Genomic DNA, 10,000 nt, shown 5'->3' with positions numbered 1-10,000 from the left:
TGACGCAATGTGATTTCTGCCCAGTGCTCTGAATGTCAACGTGAAGAAATTCAAGCAAGCGCGGGTAAACGGCGGGAGTAACTATGACTCTCTTAAGGTAGCCAAATGCCTCGTCATCTAATTAGTGACGCGCATGAATGGATTAACGAGATTCCCACTGTCCCTATCTACCCCTCAGCAAACCTACCGTGAACGTCTCCGTCGTGCTGAGGAGGAAACGCCGGGCGAGTGAGGGCGGTGTATTTGCACGCTCACTTGCTCGGTAGGCTAATCACGGGGGGCCCCATCAGCTGGCGCCTGGTGGGGCGGTCCTTGGGCTTCGGGGCGGCCTGCTCTTTGAGCAGCGTTGACCGAACCCCTTGGACCTCTGGCCTGCGGAAGCGTGGAGTGGTGCGGTGTGAGTCGATGGGAGAGGGTACAGGGCTGAAACTGGGAGCCCCTCCTTTCGGAGGGAGGGGAGTGCAAGCCCAGGCCGCGCGGTAGTACCGGGGCCCGGGTCAAGTTCGCCACTTGATCGGGCTGCCCCGTAGCAACGCGTGTAAAAACCGCTGTTGTCCGAAGCGCTCCGGGTGGCACCCGGGCGGGTAGCGTTAGGAGGCAGCGGGTTGCCGGCCCCGAGGCCACTCCCATTGATAAGCACCGTGTAAGCTCCGCGTGGAAGTAGGTTGGGGGTCCTGGGGGGGAGGGAGGCGTGGTTACCCCGTTGTTCAAGGGCTATCAAGCCAAATTAAGTATGAAATGTCGAGCCAAAATGAAAGTATGTCAAAATTGCACAACAAATCGGGTTACCCAGCCCACAAAAATGCGTTTGTGAAGGGGAGCAGTGAGGAGAGGAGTTCATCCGTCTCGTCTTGGGATTATAAGGAGGAGGAAAGGAGAGCGAGATCGAGATCCCGCTCTCCGAAGGGAAAGGAGGGAGAAAGAGAGACGATAGGAAGAAAGGTCGGGAAGAAGGAGAGACAGAAGATGAAGAAGGAGCTAGAGAAGAAAAGAGCAGAGGCGCTAGAGAAAAGAAGGAAGATAGAGGAGGAGAAGAAGAAGAGAGTGGAGGAGGACAAGAGAGAAATAGAAGGGAAGGAATTGGAAAAGAGGGAGAGGGAAGGGAGGGATACGGAGAGAAGACCGGAGGAGGAAGTTGGGAGGGAGAACAGGAAGGAGGAAGAGAGGGAAGAGGAGGAGAGGATGGAAGTGGGGGAGGCCTCGCAGATATTCGGGAAAAGGAGGATGATGGACAGAAACAAAGGAGGGAACAAAGATATCTATATAGTGTGTGAGGACTTGAGGAAAGGGCCCAAGATCATAAAGAAGGATACAGGGGATAGGGAATTGAGTAGGACTAGGGAGGGGAAGAGAGAGGAGGAGGGGAGTGTGGACAGAAAGAGCGAGAGAGTAAAGGAGGCGGAAAGGAGAAAGATAGAGGCGGAGGAGGAGGAAGCGAGGGAGGACGTGCTGACCAAGATGCGGTCCATTACCCGGGACCTTAGGAGCATCCTGTTGACGGATGCGAATAAGGTCACAAAATGGGTGGTGGATCGCGTAATGGGGCAGTGCGTGAAATACGAGGAATTAATACAGGGACTGATAGTCGAGAAAGCGAAAGTGGAAGGGGAGATGAGGGGGTATGAGAAAAGTGGGAAGGAGCTAGTGAAAATGGTGGGGCGTGCATGGGGGGAGGTGAAGGAGGCACTGGAAGGCGTCGAAAGGAAGGTGGATGGACTGGAGGAGAGGATGAAAGAAGGGGGTTGGGACTCTGGAGATCCGGAGAGAAGAAGGGAGAGAATGGGTGGACTGGAAAGTGAGGGGACAGGGGTGAAGAGCGGAAAGGAGGAGGAAGGTAGAGGAAGGAGTTATGCGGTGGTGGTGAAGGGAAATGTGGAGGAACTCACAGGTGGAGAGGTGAAGAGGAGGATGGTGGAGGTAATGCCACCGACGATGGGGGTTCGGATCAAATCGATTCGGCCCGCCAGAACCGGTGGAGGACTGGTGGTAGAGGTGCCGAGTGAGGCGGAGAGGGGTCGATTCCTGGGTAACCAGGGGCTGGTGGAGGCCGGGCTGAAGGTGGAGGCGCCAAGGAAGAGGGACCCGAGGATTGTTATCTACGGGGTAGAAAAGGAGCTAAAGGATGAGGTGTTGTTAGAGGGGCTATGGCTGCAGAATTGGAAGGGAGTAATAACGGAGGAAGATTTTAGGAATAGGGTGAAGGTAGTAAGGAGGATCGCGAGAAGGGAGGATAAGACGGGAAGGATAATAGTGAGGTGCCCGGCGGTAGGGAAGAATAAGGTGGTAAAGGAGGGAAGGATATATTTGGGATTAGGGAGCTACAGGAGTGAGGAGTTCGAGGAGGTGGACAGATGCTTTAAATGCCTGGGGTATGACCACCGGGCATTTCAATGCAAGAGGGGAGTAGTATGTTTTAGATGTGGGGGGGAAGGGCATGTTGCAATAAAATGTAAAGGGAAGGAGGAATGTGGGAGATGTAGGGAGAGGGGAGAACCAGCGGAGCACTCCATAAGGTCGCGGGAGTGCCCCGAATACAAAGTAAGACTGAGATGGGCGAGGAATAGGACGGATAATGGATAGAGAGGGAAGGGAATGGGTGGGGGTTAGGCTCCTCCAGCTGAACTGTCAGCGCAGCTACGCAGTGATGAGCGACCTCGGACAGTTTGCCCTGGAGGCGGGGATACAAATTCTCATCCTCCAGGAGCCGTATGTCTGGCGTGGCTGCGTGAGGGGTTTGCCTGGGGGGGCAAGGGTGTACTTAGGGAAAAATGGGACTAGTGCAATATGTGTGATAGGGGGGGGGATAGAATGTATGCGGGTAGAGGAGTGTAAGTGGGGGGATGGGGTATGTGTGTGGGTAAAAGGGGAGGGAGGGGAGATGTATGTGGGATCTGTATACTTGAGGCCGAAAGGAAGTGTGCAAGAAGGGTTAGAATATATTGATGAGATGGTGAAGGTGGCGAGGGGCAAGAAGTTAATGATCGGGATGGATGCGAATGCCACATCATGGATGTGGCACAGCAAGGAGATAAAGAGGGGAACAGGAGCTGCAAGGAGGGGGGAAGTGGTTGAGGAATGGTTAATGCGGTCAGATTTGGAGGTCATAAACTGCCCGACAGAACAGTACACCTTCTCGGGCCCACGCGGCCAGAGTGACATTGATGTCACACTGAGTGTGGGGACCGAGGAGGGGTGTATAATAGATTGGGAGGTGAGGGAGGAATGGCCACTAGGGGACCACAATCCCATAATAATAGATATGAGGGTGAGAATCGGGAGGGGAGAGGAGATAGGAAGGAAGGACAGGAGGATTAGGTGGAGGCAGGGAAAGTGCAATTGGGACAGATACGCGGAGGGACTGAGGGAGAAAGCGGAAATGACGGGGTGGGATAACTTCGTGAATATGGAGGTAAACGGGAAAGTTGCAATATTGAGTGAATGGATAACTAGTATGAATGATGAATGCATGAAAAGAGTGAAAGGGGAGAGTAAGAAAAGAAGACTGACGTGGTGGACTGAGGAGCTAGGGGAATTGAGGAAAGAGGCTAAGAGGAGGAGGAGAGAGTACCAAAGACTGAGAAGGAGAGAAGGGGATGTAGACGGAAACAAATGGAGAGAGTGGAAAGACTGCATGCGGAAATATAAGGATAAGATTAAGGATGAGAAAGATAGAGACTGGCAGGAAACAGTGAGAAGGGAGGGAAACCGGGATCCATGGGGGAAAATATATAGGATATGTTTAGGAAAGTACGAGAAGAGTGGATTGGCGGGGTTGAGAGCAAAGAAGGGGTGGACGAGGACCTGGGAGGAGAGCGCTCTGGCTTTGCTGGAGGAATTCTTTCCGGCCTGCGAGGATAGGGATGCCGGGGGATGGGAGTGGGACGAGGAAGAAGGGACGATTTACGATGAACAGGAGTTGGATAACGCGGTGGAAAAGATGAGGATGGGAAGGACCCCGGGGATTGATGGGATAACGAATGAGATGGTGAAGGCAGCTTATGATGGATTGAAGAAGGAGATGAGGGAGATGTACGGGGATTGTCTGAGGAACGGGGTCTTTCCCGGGCCTTGGAAGGAGGCTTGGGTGGTGCCGCTGCTCAAGTCTCCGGACAAGGACCCGGCCGAAGTCCGCTCGTATCGTCCGGTGTCCCTCTTAAGCGGGCTAGGAAAGGTGTTGGAGAGGATGATGGTGGGAAGAATGGAGAAGATTATGGAAGGAAAATGGAATGAAATGCAATTTGGGTTTAGGAAGGGAAAGAGTACGGATGACGCGTGGAACAAAATGAAGGAGGTGGTGGGTGAGAGTGAATGTCAGTATGTATGTGGGGTGTTTGTGGATTTCCGGGGGGCATTTGATAATATAAGATGGGATTACGCGCTGGGAAAGATAAGAGAAATGGGGTGTAAAGGGTGGGATCTTAGATTATGGGGGGATTATTTCAGGGATAGAGTAGTATGGATGGGGAATGGTATGGATGAGGTGATGAGAGGGCTGGAGAAGGGAGCGCCGCAAGGGTCGATTGCGGGCCCCTTCATATGGAATGTTTGTATGAATGAGTTGATGGAGAAGTTGAGGGAAATGAACGAGGAGAGGCAGAGGGATGAATTGGAGAGGGGGCAGGAAGAGGGAGATGGAAGGAAATTCAGCGCCGTGGACCTGGCCTTTGCGGACGACCTTCTGCTCATAGTGGAGGGTAGTACCAGAGGAGAAGTGGAGGAATGGGCGAGGCGTAAGATGGTGGTGGTGCATGAATGGGGAGGAAAAGCAGGAGTAGAAGTGTCGGACGCGAAGACAGTGGCCATGGTGCTGAAGGGGGGGCTAAAGATGCGAAACAGGAGGATACATGTTAGGACTGGGCAGGGAGGAGAAGAAGTAGACAGAATGGTGAAGTTTGTGGATGAGGTGAAATACTTGGGGGTGAAAATGGGAGTGGGAATGGACTTTAAAGTGCATGTGAGGGGATTGAGGGAGAAGGTGATAGGAACTATGGGTAAGCTGAGGAGAGTAACGAGGAAGGAATGGGGGTTGAGGAAAAGGGTATTAAAGATAATGGTGAAGGGTTTGGTAGAGCCGGCAGTTATGTATGGTGTGAGTGCATGGGAAGAAGTGTTGGAATGGAAGGGAATCAGGGAGGAGCTCATTCGTTGCCAGAGGAAGGTCCTGTACGCCTGTACTCGGGCTTGCAGGACGGTCTCCACGGAGGCCATGCAGGTCCTATTTGGATCGCCTCCGTGGGACTTGGAGTGTAGGAAGAGGATAACGATGTACAAGGTGAGGAAAGGATTACAGTTGGGAGAAGGGGATCTGGCAACGAGTGAGCAGGTGGAAGGACTCGGGATGGAAGAGGTTAGAAAACTCGTGGAAGGAAAGGTGATGGAAAGATGGCAGGAGAGATGGGACAGAAGTGTAAAGGGGCGTGTATTGTATGAATGGATCAGGGATGTGTCGTTCTCGGTCGGGGCGAAAGGATTCGACCCGAGTCTGAGGGCGACTTATATCCTGACTGGTCACGGGAGCCTCAGCGGGTTCCTTTATGAAAGGAATCTCGTTGGGTCCCCCGCGTGTGTGTGTGGGAATGAAAATGAGGACTGGGTGCATGTACTGTGTGAGTGTGATTTGTATGTAGGGTTTAGAGATTTGGAGGGGATGAATGTAGTGTGGAGAGAGGGAAGATGGGATGTGAGTGGGGTGCTGAAGAAGAAGGAGTGCTATGAAAAGATGTGTCAGTTTGCGGAGAAGGCGTTTAGGATGAGGAAAAGCGTAATGGAAAGAATGAGAAGGGAAGAGGAAGGATGAATGTGGACGGGTAGAGAAAGGTAAGGGGTGGGAGGGAAAGGGGTGGGGAAACTAAAATCGCAGGGGGATCGGTGGACGCCGACTTCGCGCAAGCGGGGAAGGTTTCTACTGATCTTCGGGTTTGGCGAACCCGCGAACCCGAGCTGGCTGACCGGTGCCGAGGGCGGCAAGGCCCTCTACCGGGACTCGTACCTGAGTATAAACGGTACCACGGGAGACCGGGGGCCCGCGGGGGAGTTTTTCTCCTCCGTCCCGGTCGCTGGGTTGGACTCGTGGTGGCAGTGGTTACGACCCCATATCGCGGGGTAGCAGTAGCGGGCAGGTGAAGGTCGCTTCGGGTGCGAAAGCACCATCGGCGATCGGAACCTGTTCGCGCTGCGACGTGTGAGTTGCGGTCTCAACTCGGGGAGCGGCCCGCTTAGCCGTTAGGGATTTAGATGGGTCCCGGCCCCCACCGAGGGTCCTTGGGGGACTTGCCCTCCCTCAAGGGAATCGGTAGAGTCGGGGAGTGAACGCGCACTCCTCGGCTCGCGCTGGCTGGGCGTATCCCAGCCCCGTTACGCACGTAGGCGTGCCGTGCGGGTGAAGGCGAAAGCCAGGTACCGCACGTAAAAATGACATCGACATCTGTCCCTATCTACCAATTAACACAAAAAAACGTTACCGGACCAGAGTCTCGGATGCTCAGGTCCCGGCGGCTGGTCAGGGTGAGAAAGCGGGCCCGCAGGCGTCGTCATTATGTGACTGCAGCTGCACATCGGTGGACCTCTCGGCTGGTGTGTGGTCAAATGCTACGAGGAGGATCGCCGAAGGCTCTGTCCTCGACCCGAGCTGTACTGCTAACCGGCCCCAGACATCGGACGGCGAACTTGAGCGTCCCCCAATTCGCGTCCCTGCGGCCTGTGGCCCGTCGGCTCGGGTCGACGGCATCCACCCACTTTGCCCGAAAATCGTCCGCATCCGACTCGTAGACATCTGCGCGCGAACTATAGGCAACCCGTCAGGAGAGAGCCCCACCTCCGGAACTTCTCCTCGAACAAAGACAGGAATTAGGGTCTTGCAGCTCAACATGGACAGAGACCAAACTGTCAGTGGTGAGCTGCGAGAAAGCGTAAACAGGCTCAAACCTGATGTAGTCCTACTTCAGGAGCCTTACAATAAATTAAACCGGGGGGAGTATTTCTTTACAGACATAGGCAGAACGATTAGGCTAGTAGCAACTAGAACAGAAAAACCATGGGCAGCAGTAGGCGTGGCAAACCCCAATTTCGCGATCCTCTACATAGAACAGCTTAGTAATACGCACTGCGCGTGCGCAGAGATTAAGACCCCTGGCTTCTCCTTCTTCGCTGTATCGGCATATTTCCAATACAGTGAACCAATCGAGAAGCACCTCAGCCACCTCGAAATGGTGCTCTTCACGCTGAGAGGGAAACGCGTCCTGCTTGGTATTGACACCAACGCAGAGTGGAACTCCTGGAGCCCACGTATCCCCGACATGTCCCGATTGCGATGGAAAAACGGAGAAAAATTGGCCGACTTCATTCGCCAACACAAACTCCACATTGCAAATAACAGGAATGATCTTCCCACATTCCAAAAGGGACCCAAAATTTCGTACATAGATGTAACCTTGTCCACTGGGCAGATGGCCTCGTCCATTCACCAATGGAGGTTACTAGATTCTGAATTCAAAAGTGCCCACAAAGCCGTCATATTCACGCTCGACTCTCCGGCTACCGAGGTCGGGCTCGCAGAAATGGGTCCAACACGTTTCAATACGCTCAAAGCGAATTGGGACCAGTTCGACACTGAACTGAAGAGCCTTCGACTCGCAAAGCTGGCGAACCTTGCGCTGACGAACCCGGAAGAAGTGGAGCACATGGCAAACACACTCACTCAGGTACTTACTGAAACCTGTGAGTTAACCATGCCAAGGAAAACTAGGTTTAGAAAGTCCAACCCATGGTGGACAAAAGACTTAAATAGGTTGAAGCGTGAGGCCTACCGAGCTAGGCGTGCGTGCCAGGGGCTGTTGAAAGCGAATCCTGCATGCCACCCACAAGCGCGCGGGAAGTACAGCGCCCTCTTGCGTAAGTACTCTCGCGCCGTGAGAAAGGCCAGGAATGAATGCTGGAGAAACTACGTCACATCGCACGGAAATTCGAATCCCTGGGGAACCGTATACAAGCTCCAGGCCGGAAAAATGACGAATGAGAGGGCGATTAGCGCACTCCGGTGTGACGACGGTTTCACGCTCGACATGGAGCAAACAGCCAGCAGGCTCCTCGCGGTGCACTTCCCGGCCGATAGAATAGAAGATGACACCCCTGAACAATCCAACATTCGAACCGAAGTGGAAACTCCACCTGACACAGATGATACTCAGGCCTTCGTGCCACGAGAAGTCATCAATTCGGTCAGAAGATTCAAAAATAACAAAACCCCAGGCACAGACCTAATAGAGGTCAGTGTCCTCAAACGAGCCGTGCATGTCATCTCCGGCGAATTCACTAGGCTCTTCAATGGTTGTCTTGAGCACGGCGTCTTCCCCAAAACCTGGAAGGTGGGACTCGTAAGAGCCATCCCGAAGGGCCAGGGCAAGGATGCAAAAGATCCAAAATCATACAGGATGATTACTCTTCTCTCTGTTCAAGGCAAACTCTTTGAAAAATTGCTATGCAACAGATTCATGCCCAAAATGCTAGCTGAAGGCAAAATCTCCGACCGTCAATTCGGCTTCTTACCGAATCGGTCATGCGAGGATGCCATCCTAGCACTCCGCGAGGCTGTGAAAACATCCCCTCACAAACTCGTCGCTGCCCTCAACTTCGATGTGACCGGCGCATTCGACAATATCTGGCGTCCGATAATGCTCAAAGGACTCAAAGATAAAGGATGCGCAAAGAACATCTACAGGGTCCTCCTTAGCTATTTTCAAGACAGGATCATTACCCTGTCATGGGGTAGTGGCCAAACCTCCGTACTGTCCGAAAAAGGATGCGCCCAAGGATCCGTTATCGGACCCTTCGGGTGGGTTATAGGATTCGACTTTCTTCTCCACTCCCTCGAGGAAGTCCTGGGATCGATGTTCGTCGCTTTTGCAGACGATCTATCGACCCTGCTATGCGCCCCGAGCAGAAAGGACCTAGAAACCCTCGGGAAATCCGTAGTTGACACAATCACCAAATGGTGCAAATTGGCCAAATTACAGATCAATGAACAGAAAACTGAGGGAATTTTCCTGAAGGCTCTGGACATTGACAAGGCCCCAAATAGTGCTCGGACGGAAGTTAGGAACGAACAATCAGCAGAAGAAAGTAGGCAGGTAGTTCGCGTAGAAAAGAATAAGTGGCCAAGTCGCGACCCATGCATCAGACTAGGATCAGGAAACATAAAATTTAAACAAAGCGTTAGATATCTTGGCGTTCACTTCGGAAAAGGTTTTAAAATCACCCCCCACTGCACATACCTCAAAAACAAGGTCTCCGACCTGTTTGAAAACTTGAGGAGATGCGGAGGAACCACTTGGGGCCTCAACTTCAAAACTCTCTCCATCATCTATAGAGGAGTCTTTACCCCCACTTTAGCATACGCGGCAGCTGCGTGGGCTGATCTCATTACTAATAAAAAAGAGCAAACAGATGTGCTCAACTCTGCACAGAGATCAGCCCTCGTCAGAATAACTAGGGCCTACAGCACAACCTCCCTAGATGCTGTAGGAGTTTTGGCAGGAGTCATGCCTTTTGACATTCTCTTAAAAAAGAGACTGGCCTGCCACCAAATAAAACTAGGAAAGAACGCCAGGATCGGGAAACTAGAAATTTTAGCTCCACTTAGTCTTAAATCGGAAAGGGAGGCCGCGGTCGCGAAAATTGAAGAGGAAGCTCTCACCATGTGGCAAAATAGATGGGACTCATCTAGCAATGGTAGAGACACGTACATCTTCTTCCAAGATGTACGCAAAAGACTAGCTAAAAACTGGATCGCCCCAGGCTACTACAGCTCGCAAATCCTCACTGGCCACGGCAACTTCCAGACATACCTGGAAGACTTTAAACTTGCCGCGCGAGGCACATGCGAATGTGGCGGAAGGGATTCAGTTTGGCACCACCTTCTCCGTTGCCCTGAATGGGCCACTCAGAGACAGAGCCTCTCTCACCTCATCGATAGATGTAGCAGGCAGAAGGCGGCACGAGCTCT

General features: G+C 52.8%; 1 pseudogene; it reads left to right on the top strand.

The window, feature by feature from the left end:
- Nucleotides 1-205, top strand: part of LOC131667334 (large subunit ribosomal RNA) — a 2,795-nt pseudogene extending 2,590 nt beyond the window's left edge.
- Nucleotides 206-10,000: the final 9,795 nt, after the last annotated feature.

This window comes from Phymastichus coffea, unplaced genomic scaffold, assembly GCF_024137745.1.
Source record: "Phymastichus coffea isolate CEN01 unplaced genomic scaffold, Cenicafe_Pcof_1.1 PCOF00064, whole genome shotgun sequence".
In the NCBI taxonomy this organism is placed as follows: Eukaryota; Metazoa; Arthropoda; class Insecta; order Hymenoptera; family Eulophidae; genus Phymastichus; species Phymastichus coffea.
This window is presented reverse-complemented; position numbering and strand designations above follow the sequence as displayed.